At 43.0% G+C, this 18,403-nt stretch overlaps 1 protein-coding gene and 1 pseudogene across 3 annotated transcripts in view; one reads left to right on the top strand and one right to left on the bottom strand.

Moving 5' to 3' along the window:
- Positions 1-1,481: 1,481 nt before the first annotated feature.
- LOC119620087 (ragulator complex protein LAMTOR3-like) lies at positions 1,482-2,747 on the bottom strand (annotated as a pseudogene).
- Positions 2,748-4,847: 2,100 nt separating this feature from the next.
- The window catches only part of SMAD9 (SMAD family member 9), a 75,671-nt gene continuing 62,115 nt past the window's right edge, over positions 4,848-18,403 (top strand). For 2 of the 3 annotated variants that reach the window (XM_007960179.3, XM_007960175.3), the window contains exon 1: positions 4,848-4,989. The gene's annotated coding sequence lies outside the window, so the exon portion shown is untranslated. Of the gene's footprint in view, positions 4,990-7,711; positions 8,300-18,403 lie in introns of those variants that run through there. The other variant, XM_037986805.2, reaches the window with a different exon arrangement.

Raw genomic sequence — 18,403 nt, 5'->3', positions numbered from 1 at the left:
ACCCCCGTCCACCTTCCAGCCTGTGTAGATTATTCTTCCTGGGATGTCACTGCCCATGTTGCATCACTTTTCAACTCCGCTTCAAGTTCCAAGACAACAATGAGGCGTACATACCTGGGTTTTGGAGTCAGGCAGCCTGGAAGGGATAGTCTGTGTGTCCCTCAGGTTCCTCACTGTAAAATGCAGATGATAATTCTCCCATGAGAGGTCGTGAGAGGGAAATGAGAGGAGGTGTGGGAAGTGCCAGTCCAGTTCCTGGCTGGGGGACTCTCACAATGGAAACAGCATCTGATCGTCACTGCTGAGTCAAGATGGTCCATCGCTCTCGTCTCAATCCTTTAGAACGTATTTGGTGACGAACTGCCGCGTTAACATCATTTTTCTTATCTACCCAACTAGTTTGACAATTCTCCTAGGAAAACTGAGGCTCTTCTACTCAAAGCCTCAGGGAATTCTGCACATAGCAGGCATTCTGCCTTCATGATTGAACAAGTTGGGCCTGCATCAGTGTCAGGCCAGGGTGGCAAGTGGACTGAAGTGCAGCCTGCACTCTGCTGTGAGGCCGGCACCTGCAGGACTGCACCCACTGAGGCAGGGTGGAGGCCCGGGGGGTGCAGGACAGTAGATGTTCATGCTCTCTTCTCAAGTTGCAGCTGAAATTTTGACCCTGTGAAGACCTCCCTGACACCTCCCTGTGCCCATTCCCCTACGGTGACACACAAAGTTGTGTGATAATCATTGGTACGTGTATCTCTCTCTTAGGCTGCATTTACTAAGGGCCAGTGCTCTGTGTTCATATAGTTAATTCGGGTGCCTGGTACTTAAGAAAGCGTTGAATAATGATTACAGAAGGAAAGATGACTTTCAAGGAAAGTCCGAATGGGAGGCAGAAAAACTGCAGCATCAGGACAGAGTTACAGATAAAATCTAGAGAGGAGACTTGAGGTGGGAGGAGTGTGGAGGCTTTGATTCCTAGTTATTACTCTGAGTGGAAACATTATCATGCTAGCTCAAACTTAAGGTACAAAGCAGAATCTTTGCATCCATGGATGACTACAGACTTTGTTACAATCTGTTTTTTTTATTTTTTTTATTTTTTATTTTTATTTTTCGAAACGGAGTCTCGCTCTGTCACCCAGGGTGGAGTGCAGTGGCCGGATCTCAGCTCACTGCAAGCTCCGCCTCCCGGGTTCACGCCATTCTCCTGCCTCAGCCTCCTGAGTAGCTGGGACTACAGGCGCCCACCACGTCGCCCAGCTAATTTTTTGTATTTTTTAGTAGAGACAGGGTTTCACCATGTTAGCCAGGATGGTCTCGATCTCCTGACCGCGTGATCCACCCGTCTTGGCCTCCCAAAGTGCTGGGATTACAGGCTTGAGCCACCGCGCCCGGCCCTTTTTATTTTTTAATACTATTTAATTTATACTCACATGAAAAAATGGTTATACTATTATGTTTACATAGATGCTAATATTGGAAACAGAATTCAGTAACAAATTACATTTAAATTTTATAAAGAACACACAAACATTAAAATACTGATTGGTTATAGGAAGCGGAGTTTGAGGAAAAACCATTAGCTATAATTTTTATTTTCATTAAAGAGCAGCACCCTCTGAGAAGAATCAAATCGATCAGTAACATTCATCTATACCATAAAATAATAAGTACAAAGGCAAGTTAGTGATTGTACTGATTTTGCTTTTACTAAGCCATTTTACGTTCCTCGCACTCAATGCGAACAAATAAAACATAATCTGAAGAAAAATATCTCATTATTATTCGCAATAAAAAATCGGCATCATTCTGCAGGCCTGAGCAGATTGTACAACAGAGAGCACTTAATAGCTCAAGTGGATCAATGTACCGGTTTGATTCTGATCCACGGAATAGAATCTCATCCATATTTGGTGGCTGGACTACCTCCATGGGAGCTGTGACAGACTGAGCCATTTTTGTGGTATCCCCAGATCTCACTAAATAAGAAAAGACCCTACCCCAGAAAATATAACAATCAATCTGTCCATAAATTTTATCTATATGCTTGCTCTTCAGTACAAGTTGGAAAAAGGGGCCGTTTCTTGAGCACATGGATAAAAGTACTGCGGTCTGAAGATTGCTGGATCGATATTGTGTTGTTATAATAAAGATAAGATACACATTGAAACCATTGTCCGATTAAGAAACTTCCACAACTTGTCTCAGTTCTTCAAAGAATGGAGTACGTTTCTTTTCTAGGCTGACAATTAGTCCTGTATTGGCATCGCTGCTGGCTGTGAAACTCACTACCAAAGATAATGATTTAATTGAATCACCTAGTAGGTGTAACAGTAACAGATGATACTTTTATTTTTTGAAAGTCCAAGTTTGCTCCTTTGGTCTGTTGCAAGGGCAAAAGTAGACGAGAAACCAGGTCTCAAAGCATGCTCTGGAGCATTATCATTGGCCACTTTAAAATAGGTACTCCAACTCTGACACGATAGCATGGAGCCCTTCAACACTTGGCAACATTTCATACATGAATCGCTTTAGGTCATCCGCCATGATGAACTCCCTTCTCTTGCAGGATCAATCTCCATGTCTGGGGCTTCTGGGCTGCCCAGTTCTCTCCACTGTCACTTCAGGGACAGCTTCAAAGACCACAATCTGGTTTTATGTTGGGTATACGGTAAACGCAACGAATGGACTCTCTTGGGGTAAGGAAGCCGCCCTTCCTACCACTGTTTTATAGCCTGAGGGAGCTCATGTTAGGCCAAGACCTTAACGTCTTTCAGAAAACAGATCTCAGTTTTGCCGTGGTTTTGAGGTCCTGAACCAAAATTTCACTGGCGGTTCTACCAAATCACAACCTCTGACTGAGTTTCTCCTCTCATATGATTCCCATAACAGAATGTTTTGGTGGAAGTTCTGTTAAGCAGTAAAACCACAGCCAATCAAGAAATCACAGATAAAGCAAAGTCTAGCTTTCCATTAACCAGGACAGTCAACTTCTGTAAAATGGAGGGTCAACACTGCGCCTTCTGTACTAGGCCAAGTGCTTTCTCCTTCTTGGAACTCACCAGATCTTACTATTCTTGAGTGGAATGGATTAACTTTCTGTACTAGCCTTGAGAAACACATGATAGGAATTCTATCAGTGACAGACTAATGTTTAGGCAGGAAAAAGTCATCATCATGCAGAAATATCCTGGTATGTAAATGAGAACGTACAGAAAAAAGCTGACTAGACATACTCTAAATCAAAGGCCTGCCAAGAGTCAAGAGAATTCCGCGAACTGAAAACGACTCCATACCAGAATCATGAGCCAGCGCTGCAGAGGTTATAATTTCTTTGTCTGCATTGTGTCCTCCGCATTATGCTCATATAGGAGAAGAAAACTGAGATAGTGATTGGGCCATTTCTTTTCTTAATTTAATTTAAAAAAACTTGAGCCACAAGGTATCAATTCTGAGGACCTAATTAGTTTACTGGCAATAAAATCCACAACCAGCATAATCCTTAAAATATAATCTGTAGCCCTTACCAGTTCCGCTGTTTCCTGGTGTTTCTCACCCAGGACGATCCCAAACCCAACACGTAGCCAGGAGCAGAGGTATCTGGGCCAATGTAGAAAGACGACTTTGAGGTTAAGTCATGGTATTTAAGGTTCTGCTGCAAATGTTATTTTAAACAAATCACCATTCAACTACAACGGTATAATAATGCAAAAATATCATCTGCCATGAAGAAAGTGCAGTGCTTTGAGAACTAGAAAAAGTAGTTAAATTTAAGGCCTTGCTTTATATTTCAGAGCTGCTATGGGGGCCTATTGGAGGTATGACTTTCGGGCACACAGGAGCAAACTGAAAACTGCCCTGTGTGGCTTTATTCCACGTCCACCCCTGCAGCAAATGCCTTTTCTGTGAGGAGCTACGGGCTGATGGAGAATCAAGAAGTGGTTCCTCCTAAGTGGCGTTTCTGAGTGGGTTCCAGGAGTCCACAGTGACCTTAAGAGGCAGGCTACTTGGGGGGGCAGCCAGGCCGTGACGAGAAAGTTGTTAAGTAACATTGCTGTGTGCCCATAAGTTTGTATCTTTTATTAGGTTAGATAATATATCTCACATGCTGGGTTGTTAAGCAAATAAATATGCGTAAGCAAATTACAATCCACATAATTATATGAGTCGTTTCAACCACCACTCACCCCCAGAGTGATTATATTTTCTTGTGCCTATGCCAGTGCAGCCCAGTTGCTCTGTCACTGTCAATGGGGTCAGGATCCCCTTACTCCGAAAAGCAAATCAGGAACAAACAGGGCAAGTGAGAGTCCACCAGGGCCCAGAAACATGCGAGAAACAGCAGCTCAGAAGGGTCTCCAGACTGATGGGCGGGTGATCCTATATTCTTGTTGGGCTGACAACCCTTCTAAGGCTTCGGGCTCCAGGTGCTGGCAAGAAATCTCAAAGGTGGGGTGGGAGAGAGACGCGAGGCGACCCACGCAGGCAGAAGGCTCCCACCCCACCCCGGGACCCCCCCAGCAGGCCGGGATCTCCGGTAGGGGCTGAGCCTGGGGTCGCGCAGGAGGACGGAGAGGGCAGCCCGGGGCTGGGGGTGGGGAAGAGGCGGGAACCCAGCTGCGGACCGCTGCGAAGTGCACTCCCCCGCCACCCCCGCGCCGCGAGTTTCCGCGCACGTGGCCGTGGGGCCGGCCTCGCTCCCGCCCCCCGCCGGGCCCGCGCAGCCCCCTCCTCCGCGGTTCCCGGAGTGGCCAGAGCGCGCGGCGGCGGGCGGGGGCGGGCCGCAAGCAGGGCTCCCTGGCCGCTTTCCAGGTCGGCGCACTAATACGGGCGATGAGGCTTCGCGGCTCCAGTCTGACTGACGCCGGCTGGGGCCGCCGCCGCCGCCGCCGCCGCCGCCGCCGCCGCTGCAGCCGCTGTCTCGGTCCCCGCCGCCGCCGCCGCCGCCGCCGCCGCCGGGCCCTGCAGGCGCTGGGCGCGCGCAGCCAGGCAGTGAGTGCGCGGCGCTCGGAGCGGGCGGCCGGGGGACCACCGCGGGGGCGGGGTGGGGGCCGCCGGACCTGGGTGGGGGAGGGATGAGTGGCACCGCGGGGACAGGTAAGACGTGCCCTCCCCGGCTGCGCGCTGCTTGTGTGCGTGCGTGTGAGCGCGTTGAGTGGAGGGCTAAGTTGTTCGTCCTCGGGGCAGCCTGGGAGGCTCCTCAGCGTGTGGCTTGGCTCTTGGCGCTCGGCGTCCCGGTGCTTCTCGGTGGGGCCTGTCTAGGGTGGGGTGGGCGCGGGGCCGGAGAGGACCGCTCCGGGGACTTGGCCGCAGCGCCGCTCGCCTTCCTCGCGCCCGCATCCGCCCGCGCCGCCGGCCCGGGACCTGTCAGGGGATGCTCGTCCTGCGGCGGGGGCGGCGGCCGGGCTGGAGCTGGGGCCCGGGGCGTGGGCAGGGACCAGGATGGGCGCCGGAGGAGTCGCTTGCTGTAGCTGGAGAGCGGGGACAGCGGACAGAGGGGGCGGCGGGGGTCGTCATTGTGACTCTTTGGGGGCCACTTTTAAACTCGCCAGCGCCGCATTGGCCTCGCTGGCCTTCTGTTTCATAGGCTTTTTGCTTTGCTTACCTTTGAGGCATGCGAAGTGAGCAAAAAAAAGTTAGGAATGTTGTTCAAGTGTCTCCGGGCTCGCGCTTGGACTGTGTCGGAGCCCGGGTGTTTGTCTTTTCCTTGGCCGGCCCCTCGATGCCAGCTCTCCGCAGAGGGGAGGGGGCGAGGTGGGGAGCAGATACAGGAGACTGCCTGACGCCAGCTTTGTGATCGGAAGGAGCGCGGGGAAAGCATTTTTATGGATGGCTAATCGCTGACAAGTCTTCCCGTTACTATTCCTTCCTCCTCCCGCCCTTGACCGTGGACATTTGAAATGATAGTTTGGAAATACTACGTTGACTTATTTCTGGGCTGGAGTGGGTACTCCTGAGAACTAACCTACAAATGATACAAATCGAGTTTGGGGATAAAATTGTATGTAAATTGTTTACCCAGTAGTTCACAGTGAGATACACACCCACAAGGGCACTGTGGAGTGCTTTGGATGGATCCAGTTTACTAGTCCCATTTCGGTGGCTTGCCAGATGTCTTGGATGATCTTTTGGAAGTGTAGGTTAGCAAGAAGCATGGAGGCTGACCGTAAAGTCGTGAGGCATTTAATAATGCTGCCTCCTAAGCAGTAACTGAGCGGAACGTTTGTGGCATCCGTCTGGGAAAGTGAAATGTGACTACTACAAGCATATCTCCTGCCTTAGCATTCCTCCAAGTGTGAGGGAATGCCTTTGGATGTTTACATTTTAAAAATAGTGATCTATATTTAAGAAGACATTTAAAATAAAAGCCAAAGACATTCTCAACTCCAAATTGACAAAGAATAAATGAGTTTCCCTGTGCTTGTAGGAAAGCATCAACACAATTTTAGACTGCTTTTAGGTTTGTGGTTATCCAAGGAGGCTTCAGATGAGAAAAGGATGTGACGCTTTATAAATAAGGAGCATTTTAAATACAAGATGACACAAATTTCAAGTACTGTATCCGAAAAACAACTTTTAGTGGTAATAGTCACCTTCACTGATGGCAAGACAGCTGTCTACCAGACAGCCTTCGGCCTCTTAATGTATTCTGACACAACCAACTCCCATTTTTATGCTTGACTGGTTATCTTTGTCAGAGCTGTTTTATGCTTGAGCTCTGTGGTTTCAAACTATGCTTAAGGGAATGCCAACATACTCTTGATCTGAACAAACTCGTTTTTATCTGCAGTGTTTACTAAAAATCAAAGACGTAAACAAATTTTGGGTTAAACCTCTAAGTACTTTAGAATTACCACATCTTTGTCATCAGTCTTTCAAAGTCAACATGAACTATTTGGCTTTTCTCCTTTTAAAATCTTTTTTTAACTTATATTTTCCTAGTTAATGAGTAATCAGAAAATATTCACAGATGTCAACTCTTGCATCTCTGATTGCCCGAGACATGGGATGAGAAAGAAGAGCTTTGTTTTTTAAATGAAACATTACTAAAGATATCCATACGTAATAAACAACTGGTGCACTATTTATCTCTACTGATCATGTGGTCAGTCGGAGGGAAAAAAGTCTGTCCAAAAATTGTTTCATGAAGATGAAAATATTCAATGTCAGCATGAAAATAATATATTTTCCAAATAGTTTAATTCTGATTAATGAGAGTGCAATATGCATTGCCAAACTGGAGGGATAGTGTTTCATAAGCGATCGCTATAGCATTAAGGTAACTAGATTATATCTGACATTCCCTCTGTAATAAATAAGAAAGCAGTTTCATCATGTTCTGCTTTAATATGTGGGAAATAATCCTTATCCACAGGATGTACTCTCATTTAAGGGAAGGTAAAAGTTATGACAAATACGTGGTTTTTCTGATTTGCCAAACATACTATGCTAAGTTTTAAAGCTTTAACGAAGCTTAGTGCAGATTTTCTGTATATTGTTTTGGACACTTAGAGAGGAATTAAAAAACGGGAAACTGTCCAGAATAAAGCAGTAAATATAGCAGTACGTTGAAACCATGAATCTTCTCGAATAGTTGTAATTTTAGGCGATTGGATTTATATTTCCTTGGTTACTGTTGCTAGTGAGTTGAAAAGTTATTCTAAAGCCAAAAAAAAAAAAAAAAAAAAAATGCAAACAGTAAATGCATGAGTACTTACAATAATGTGAGCATTTTCACAGTGTTTCATATTATCCTGGTGAACGTCCATGTCCTAAGTAAGGACATTAAAAAAATAAACAATTATCCCCTAGTAATAAACTAACCTTTTAAAATAAATATTCCGGTAAGTTATGTCTCTTAAGAAACTTGTGTCAACTAAAGTTGTTAGGATTTCAAGAGATCTGTTAGCATTAGAAGTCATTATACCCATGAAAACTGGATATTCTTCTTGCCTGATGGTCTTCATCCTGACACTTCCTACCCCAAAACCATGAGGTGACACCTCAGCCGCGCTTGCCTGACTTACATTCAGCTCTCCTTTAGTGTCGGCCTCCTTGTGTGTTAGGCTGACTCAAGACCACTTTTCCGGGCTTATCTTCCCAGTCTTTCCCTATTTTATGCTGCAATTGAAATAGCGAATACTAGTTTCCACGCATACCCTGTCCTGTGCACCTTCACCCCACGCTGAGGCCTTCCCAGCTTCCCCACCTCCCACCACATCCTCGAATGTGACTTCTTTATCTTGTAGGCCCTGTTCAGGCGCTGCCTTCACTGGACTTTCTGTGATGACCCTGGTCCCAGGTATGTCCTTCTTCAAGCTCCTGTGGCTTTTTGCCTTTTCAACTCTTGTCTGTCTTGTATTAAGTTACTCATAGACGAATTTATTTCTTCTCCTTAGACCATCCTTACAAGATCCAGGAAGGAAGGGACTGTTTCATCTACCTTTTTTATTCCCTAAATGCGGACCACAGTGCCCTTTATAGTACTCTATCAATTAACAACAAATACATGGCACATTTTTTCACTGAACCATTGGTCCCTCCTGAGATAAAATCTGTAAAAGCATTTCATCCATAGGATAAGGTCCGTCTTTCAAGAAGCTGGTGTTGAGTCTGAGCTGAGGACTTGTTACGAGGCCTGAAATCGCCTCAGCCCAGTTGAGAGCCTGCTTCTCTTGAATATTGTGGCTGAGCTACAGTCAGGAAAGCTTCTATGATACTCTTATTGCATTAGCAATTTTCCATATCAGATTCACTAAATACACAATGGAAGCCATTTAGTAGAAAAACAGATTTTAATGTGATATGGCTACCACAATGAAACACTAATGTGATTCCACAGAAAATTGCTAACACGATATGCTGATTCCCCCCGCCACCATAGCCGCATAAAAATTGATACTGTTTTTAGTGTATGTGTTTCAAACTATGCTCACAAAAGGAAAGCAGACTTCTGAGATGAGCTGCTGCTTTGTTCACGTCGGATGTATAAAGGGTCTTGTTATCAACCTTGTCAGAGGCTGAATCTCCCTTCTGTGCCTGGTCATTCTGTTATCGAACAGTGCTGACTCTCATTTTTAAAATATATCATGTTCTGTGTAATGATCCAGTATTAAAGTTAATATGATGTGAAAAAGTAGAATTTGCTTATAAATATCATGCCTGTATAATATATTCAATTGTACCGTTTTAATTGGGAAGCTCTAATCAACTCAAAACCCATTTTTGAAGAATCAAAATGACTCCAATATAAAATTTAAATTCGGAATTTAAAATAAAATGCATAAATATTAAGAAATGGATTGTAGGCTGGGCACGGTGGCTCACGCTTGTAATCCCAGCACTTTGGGAGGCCCAGGCAGGCAGATCACGAGGTCAGGAGAACGAGACCATGGTGAAACCCCATCTCTACTAAAAATACAAAAAAATTAGCTGGGCATGGTGGCGGGCGCCTGTAGTCCCAGCTACTCGGGAGTCTGAGGCAGGAGAATGGCGTGAACCCATGAGGCAGAGCTTGCAGTGAGCAACTCCAGCCTGGGTGACAGAGTGAGACTCTCTTTTAAAAAAAAAAAAAAAAAAAAAAAAAACGGATAGTAGATGTGTGTGTGCACAAGGCTGTAACACTTTAGAAGTCATAAGCACTGAAGAGATTATGGTTCTTCCCCGTCACTCCCCAGCCCTCATTTAATTCAAAGAAAAAAGTTTAACCCAGAGAATAATTGTAAAGGAGACATAGGTAGTTCTGATTTTTTCCTATAATGGCAATTTTCTATTCCTCTTTTTTAGGTATGAAATATCCAAATCTTCTCTCTCTGTCTCATTCTTTGGTGCTCTAGCTGATGTCACTGGTGGGGATTATTTTTATGTGAATTTCCCCTTGGGAAAATTTAATACTTAGTATCTGATCACTTCCTTTTCTTTTTTATGTTTAATTCTGAGGGACTATAAATAGAAAACATGTACTCCTCAGTCCTGAGGAGAGTTTGGTGCTGCAGTTGTGAAAAGCAATCTTCAGTTTACAAGCACTGGGTGTGCCAGGGATGTCCATTCATTCTAGGACTCCAGTTGCCAGTTTTCTGTCACTGAATGAAGGAAATCTGGACAGCATACATGTGGTCTTGGGGACACTCAGACGTGTTGGTGACGTTGAGGATTCTGAGTTGAGGATTCTGATGACTTAGAGTTTGCAAGTAGTGGAAGTGTGAACACTGTGAGGTAGCCACGTCCTGAACTCACTGACACCGGGAGCGCATCCCTAGATAGACTGGGCCATTTGCCTTAAATCACTGCTTTAATCTACGGAATATCTTCTTCCATATAGCCTGTGAATTTTTACTTTTAATCTGTTAAAGTGCTTAGAAGCCTATCAAATACAGATTTACTTTGGTTACTGTGTATTTTGATTTGTTTTCACAAAACACAGTAATTGTGCAATGGTTAATGTCGTTCTAAAGGATTTTGTCCTAAGTACTTGTGGGCTATGGAAGGTTTACAGCAGATTTGCAGATCTTTTTTAAGAATCATTTGATGGATGGTAGCATTCAACTGAAGTGCCAGGAGTTGCTTTCTGAATTCTTGTATCTAAATTTAACTGACTTGGTAGTACCACGTTTCAGGAATTAATGGTAACGCAGAAAGGGATTCACAGATTCCATCAGTTTCCCACTTTGTGGCAGAATATTTAACATCTCTTATCTGTACACTTCATCATAAGTTCATGAATTCATCTTGCTCCTTTCTTTGCTGAGAATCACAGAGTTTGGCTGAGAGAAGGAGTGAGGAAGGAAGAGTAAGTGGGTTTTTTTGGGTTTTTTTTGTTTTGTTTTTTTTTTTTTTTGAGACAGAGGGTCACTCTGTTGCCCAGGCTGGAGTGCAGTGGCACCATCTCTGCTCACTGCAAGCTCCGCCTCTAGGGTTCACACCATTCTCCTGCCTCAGCCTCCCAAGTAACTGGGACTATAGGCACCCACCACCACGCCTGGCTTATTTTTTGTATTTTTAGTAGAGGCTGGGTTTCTCCGTCTTAGCCAAGATGGTCTTGATGTCGTGATCTCGTGATCCGCCCGCCTTGGCCTCCCAAAGTGCTGGGATTAGAGGCGTGAGCCACCGCGCCCTGCCCAAGAGTACGTCATTTTAAGGCTTGGGCAGTAGCACTGTTGAGAATTTCGAGGCACCTAAGTATGGAAAGAGGGTGTTGCAGAAAGCAGATTGGCAGATGCCAAAAGTGGACATCATAGATTTGAATTAGTGTTAGCAGTATGAAAGGCACCTGCATTATGAGTTAAGACGATCCTAGTGAGCTGGCCAGGGCGGCACATCAGCACTCATGACATTGTTTCTAGGGGAAAGTGAATTCCAGTTTCCAAATCACTAGGCAGGATTGAGCACAAATTGTTCATAAAGCAAGACCGCCAGTGATTGATGATATGGGTGATTATTATTAATGATATAAGTGGTTATTAGAAGCCAAGAATGAATATGATAATGAATATGGAAGATGAAAAATGTGTTAAGCTAAAAAGATTTTAGGTCTCGTGTGGTTTTGTTTCTCTTGTTTATGCATTTAGTCATTCTTTCTTTGTTTTCTAGTGGAAGTAGAATTTTATTTTTGGGAATAGGAGTTGAATAAAATATTTGTCAAAGACAAACATTTATGGACCTAAATGCTTCCCTTTCCGCTTATTGACTATATGTTTACACAAAGCAGTCATTAGGTGTTGGCTGTGTTTGCAAATAATGACAAGTTAGTATTATTTCAGAGGAGTGGCAGTTTTACTTGCTTTCTGTTGTCATTGCATCTAATTTTATTGCAAGATATTCTAAATACACTTCAGTTTTTAAAAGTTGTATTGATTATATCTTGGAGTTTCAAAGTGTTGCAATTTTGTGGGTGTAGGAATCACTTTAGAAGGTGGAACGTGTAAATTTATGGGGCTTGTATAGGATATTTATTCAACCATTATTTACTCTGTGCCTGTTATATCTACACTGCCTGTGAGGCCCCAGAACAGGCCCTGGGGACTACTAAACAAAATAAAGTGACAAAAATAAAATCCCAGTCTCCAGGGTTTCATAGCGTAGTTAGCGTGAAAGAGATCAAGAGGCAAATACTAAAATATTTCTCCAGTAGTAAGATGTCCTACCCTCCCAAACTGTAATCTATTTGGGTTTATTTCTCTATTCAGCTGGCCTTGTGAGTCAGTGGCTTCTGCATCAACAGATTCAACCAACCGCAAATGAAAAATATTTAGGAAAAAAATAAAAATAATACCAATTAAAAATAAGATATAAAAACCGTTTACATAGCATTTACAGTATAGTAGGTATTATAAGTAAGCTAAGATGATTTAAAGTATAAGGAAGGATGTGGTAGGTTATATGCAAATATACCATTTTATACAAGGGACTTGAGCATCCTTGGATTTTGGTGTCTGTGGGCATTCTGGACTGATTTTCCCATAGGTACCTGGGGATGACTGTATTTTTCCTGATTAGACTTCTGTATTTTCTGTGTGTGAATTTTTTAGTTAGTCTTGTCAAGGATCATGAGAATGATCCCATTTGGGATTTGGGAGGTAAACTAGAAGGTAGAGGTAGAATAGAAGAGACATAAACAGGAAGAGATTCTTTCAGTAAGTCCTTATGAGAACTTAGAGATGCTGAGAACATCCCTAGACCGTGGAATTTCATTGCTTACTCAGTCTGTCAGGAGGAGGACCCAGCCTTTGTACAGTTTCCTCCTGTTTTTCCCTGCTATCCTTTACTGGTTCAAGGGTGAGTTTGCATGGCTGGTCCTATAGGAAACCCCACCCAACCCTTTTAGCCAGCCGGGGGCCTCCAGACCACTTTGAGTACACTCCTCTAGGAACTGTTGTAATGGTGCACCTATTACTTACCTGATGATAATGTGTTTCGATTACTCTCTCAATAATGTTATAGAGGAAAGGGACCATGTCTTATCTTGAAATACTCAACTGCTAGGGTAGTGTCCATTTCATTGTTGATGCTTGAACCACTCCACCTTTCACTTCCCTAAATATGTTGGGGTTTCAACGACCCCACCTTTCTTTTCCCTAAATAGGTTGGTTTTTGTAGGGTGAGGTGGAAGGAAGGACAAGGAATTTGGGTTTAATCTGTAGGCAAAGGAGAACTATTCAATTTTAACCCATAGTCAAGAGAACTATTAAATGGTTTGAACAGAAGAATCACATGATCAAAGGGGTATTTGGAAGAGTGAAGACAAATTCAAGTGGTGTGATGCTTTTAAATGGCCACAACTCCTAGCTAAGCAATTGACACACCATCTCCACTGCTTCATTCTTCTCTTTAGCAAATAAAAATCCGAGCTTCCCTGGCTGGGCACGGTGGCTTATACCTGCAATCCCAGCACTTCGGGAGGCTGAGGCAGGTGGATCACCTGAGGTTGGGGGTTCAAGACCAGCCTGACCAGCTTGTAGAAACCCCGTCTCTACTAAAAATACAAAATTAGCTGGGCGTGGTGGCACATACCTGAAATCCCAGCTACTGGGCAGGCTGAGGCAGGATAATCGCTTGAGCCTGGGAGGCGGTGGTTGCAGTGAGCTGAGATCGTGCCATTGTACTCCATCCTGGGAAATGAGTGAAACTACATCTCAAAAAATAAAAAATAAATAAAAATAAAATTGAGCTTTCCCAAACAGCAGTTCATAACACGGCTTATTTGTGATTATCAGTTTATGAACTCCACCCCCTCAGGCAGCCTTTCGCCAGGAAACAGCCTTCCTCGAGACACACACATCTATAAAATTTTAAAAATTGCCCACATATCATTAAAAATATATATATTAAAAAGATTATTTATAGCCATTTAACACTTTGCAAGTATTCACAGACAGGTTATGCTCTATATAATATTACCTTAAGTAGATAGACTATGCATAGGAAGTAGGGAATGCATTATGTAATTCTGTCTTTCAAAGAAATTTATTGTATCGTGTTAGTAAAGCAATGGGCTTTAGGTTAGAACTTCAATTAATTACATGGGGCTTAATGATACAATAGTTGACCAGGTGCAGTGGCTCACACCTGTAATCCCAGCACTTTGGGAGGCCAAGCGGGGCAGGAGTTTGTGAGCAGTCTGGACATGGTGAAAACCCTTCTATGAGAAAAATATTTTAAAAAATGTAGCTGGTCTTGGTGGGGTGTGCCTGTAGTCCCAGATACTCAGGAGGCTGCAGGGGGAGGATCTATTGAGCCTGGCAGATTGAGGCTGCAGTGAGCCGTGGTCATGTCACTGCACTCCATCCTGGGTGACAGAACAAGACCCTGTCTCAAAATAGTAATAATAATATTAATAACGCAATAGTTAATGATACTGATAAAACTGGATTTTACTTTCATTCATTCAACATTTATTGATGACCTCCTGCATGCTAGGTAGGTAGTACAGACCACAGTGTGGCTTGGCTTGTGGCCTGGTAGGAGACTAGGCATCTCTGGAGAAAACACTTACCATTTCTGAGGATTCAAGTGTGGTAAGTGCTGTTGTGAGTGACGGTGCATGTTAGGTGCTGTGGAAGCCCAGAGGAGCAGCAGAGAACTGATCAGTGCTGTTGCCTGGGAGCCTCCAGGGAAGGTTTCCAGGAAGTTGGCTTCCAGCTCTGTTTTGAAGGAGGAGCAGGAAAGATAGAGCTGCACAGGGGCCTTCTGGGCAGGTAGGGAAGGAGTGATGGGCAAGGGGAGTGAAAAGAGATGAGGCTGGGAATGTCGTCTGGGGAGGCCAGATTGTGAACAGCCTTATTTGAAATTGATGTTACAAGCATCAACTCACAATCCCCACCTTATGATATTTAGTGGGCTTTTAAATGTAAAATGTATGGATACAGACTCAGAGTGGAAATTTGGGGGATGCACTCTTGGTGTTGTACATTCCGTGGGTTTGGACAAGGTGTATCATGACATGTATCCAGCATGGTAGTATCCGGCAGAGTCGTCTCATTGCCCTGCAAATCCTCTGTGATCTGTGTTTTCATCCCTCCTCCTTCTCATATTCACTATGGTTCCATCTCTACATTCCAGCACAGTGCATTTGAGGATCCTGGAGTCACTGGTAGTTGAATTTTAGTTTAAAGAGATTGTTTTTAATTTTTTTGGCACCTTTTAACTCCCACAGTGAAGCCTACAGGAGGAATAAACAGAAGTATTATTTGATAGTATACAATAATGTTATCTTAGTTTACAGTTTGCAAATTGCTTTCTCTCACATCCCCTCAGTACTTCTGCACAAAAGGTAGTGACTGTTGTTTCCATTTTACAGAGGAGGAAACAGTATGGAAGTGATTAATTGAAGATGACAGTGATGGCACCAGCACTCAGAATGGAGTCTTCTTCCTCTATTCTTGTGTTTTACTCATTATATCATGTTGCTTCTTGTTTCTGGAAGCATTTAATTGTGGGCCTTCCAAACTTAAAATAACACATTTGTGGGGTGACATACAGTGTTTCCAAGAATATGCTGAGTATGTGTGTGTGTGTGTGTGTGTAAATTATATACAGTTTATTACATATATGTAAAGAATGTAAGTTGCAATACTAGAAACTTACACCATGATCTCTACAAGGTAGTGTTGGCCTTCTGTTTTATCACTGTTATGCTGGCTTACCATTGAAATGTTTAAATGTGATCTTAATATTCAGACTCTTACGTGGGAAAATATACAGCATTCTAAACCTACCTTAAGTGACTCAAACTATTAGGCATGACATTTAGACTCTCCTCTTCGCTGCTTTAATGCCCATTCTACTTCCTTTCACTACATAGCAAACAGGCAATGGAATAGTGATTCTGTCTTCCAAAGAAGAGATAATGAGCAACAATAAAAACTGTATCTAATCTCTTTAATTTAAAAAACAATACAAAATCTCCGGTGAAACTTTACAAATGATATCCAATCAACAGAAACATTCTAGCCAAAAAATCAAACTGTAATCCCAGCACTTTGGGAGGCCGAGACGGGCGGATCACGAGGTCAGGAGATCGAGACCATCCTGGCTAACACGGTGAAACCCCATCTCTACTAAAAACACAAAAAACTAGCCGGGCGAGGTGGCGGGCGCCTGTAGTCCCCGCTACTCGGGAGGCTGAGGCAGGAGAATGGCGTAAACCCGGGAGGCGGAGCTTGCAGTGAGCTGAGATCCGGCCACTGCACTCCAGCCCGGGCGACAGAGCAAGACTCCGTCTCAAAAAAAAAAAAAAAAAAAAAAAAAAAAAAAATCAAACTGTACGAGTGGCCAAGAGAACTATATCTCAGGGATGTAAGTAAACGTAGACCAAGGCTTCCCAAGTGGCTTTTTAAGTATAAATTCCAGTGACATCTGCTTACCATAGTACTTCATGCCATGGGCACAAGGCTGCCTGGTAAACCAAGAGTCTTCATTTGGGCCACTTATATCCCTTTTAGTTTAGCCTTTGGTTTCTTGTGAAATCCAGTGTTTATATAAAAAATCACGCTGTTGTTGGAGAGTTTCTGATTTTACAGTGAGATTGTATGTGTTTTGTGTGTGGTGTTTCTCCTCCCACCATAATTAGTTGTTTAGTTGCTAATTTATTTTTACTTTCACTTCTTTGTTTTTCCTTTTGACTATTTTATCAGATGAAACTCAAGCAATTATTATGTCCCTTCCTCTGGGCCACAGTATGCCCAAATTCAGGAGTGGTGATAATGTATTTTTAAAATGAACTTCAAATATTCATATATTTAGTTGTGTGTCATAAATTCATTTAACCCAATAATATTTTTATGTAGTAGATTCTATTCTGTTGTATTCCTATTCCAGGAAGGATCATAAAGTCAGTTTTATGAAAGAATGAATTTCGAATTTTGTGAACTTTTCAATTGATGTGAAGTCATGGAGACTCTTGGGTATTAGTAAAATTTAGCATGACAGAAATTTGTATTTCTCTCTTATTTCAGAATGCTCGCAGTTGTTGAATCTAGGAGTGTTTGTTGTATTTAATTATTTGTTTTGACAAGGAATTTTATAGTTTGCATGAGAAGAGTAACTTGTTCTGAGAAAGTCAAGCTGAATAATACTGATTCGTGGCATATAATATTGCTGTTGGATGGTTGTGAAATAGAAAATAGATCTCATTAAATAAAGATTCCTCTAGAGATTGTTCCATATTTTCTCCCCTTTTTAGTGAAGAAGCAAAAGTTATTTTAAAAACAGTACTTTCTTCTCCCCCTCAAAACCACCACCATAAGAGAAAATGGATATGTTTACATTAATCAGCACTAAGTAGAAGAAAGGATCTGAAAGGCAGGCGGCCTGCCAGGGATCTCATGGGACTGGCTGCCCTTCAGAGCGGGTGGGTTGCTGAAAGGAGGTTAACCTATGTAACTGGACCTGGATGAGTGTGAAGATTTCCCAGCATTTTACCTTATCAGGGATTCTGTTTTCTTCCAAGGCTTCCAGGCACCGATGGCACATTATTTTCCACCTGAAAATTAAGAGTTTATTAAAATACCTCTAATTTGGCAGAGGGAGAAACTCCATTTGTAAAATCCCTTGAAGGTAGTGATGAAGCAAATTATTATAACATTTGGATAGGATTTTCCTTTATTGTGGTAAAATATAAATAGTAATACAATTTACCGTTTTAACATTTATTTATTTATTTAGTTTTAGAGTCAGGGTCTTGCTCTGTCACCCAGGCTGGAGTGCAGTGATGCAGTCATAGCTCATTGCATCCTCAGACTCCCGTGCTCAAGCCATCCTCTTGCCTCAGCCTCCTGAGTAGCTGGGACTGCAGGTGGGTGCCACCATGCCTGGCTAATTAAAAAAACAAAACAAAAAAACAACTTTTATAGAGATGCGATCTTGCTCTGTTGCCCAAGCTCATCTTGTACTTCTGGCCTCAAGCAGTCTTTCCACCTGGCCTCCCAAAGCCCTGGGATCACAGGCGTGAACCGCTGCACACGGCCTCATTTTCAACATTTTCAAGCGTATAGTTCAGTGGCATTAAGCACATTCATGTTGATGTACAACTACCAACCCTATCCATTGCCAGAACTTTTTCATCTTCCCAAACTGAAACTCTGTATCATTTAAACAATAGTCCCCATTTTCCCCTTCTCTTAGCCCCTGGTAACCTTCATTCTACGTTCTTCTCTATGAATTTCGCTCTTCTAGATATTTCATATAAGTAAGTGGAATCATACATTATTTGCCCTTCTGTGTCTGACGTATTGCACTCAGCATAATCTTTCGAAGGTTCATCCACGTTGTAGCATGTGTCAAAATTATCATTCCTTTTTAATGGTTGTGTAATATTTTGTTGTGTGTATATATATAAGAATTTGTTCGTCCATTCATTTGTTGATGGATGTTTAGGTTGTTTTCACTTTTTGGCTATTGTAAATAATGC

This window comes from Chlorocebus sabaeus, chromosome 3 (genome assembly GCF_047675955.1).
Source record: "Chlorocebus sabaeus isolate Y175 chromosome 3, mChlSab1.0.hap1, whole genome shotgun sequence".
Lineage (NCBI taxonomy): Eukaryota > Metazoa > Chordata > Mammalia > Primates > Cercopithecidae > Chlorocebus > Chlorocebus sabaeus.
The sequence above is the reverse complement of the archived record's forward strand: the minus strand, read 5'-3'. Positions and strand labels throughout refer to the sequence as shown.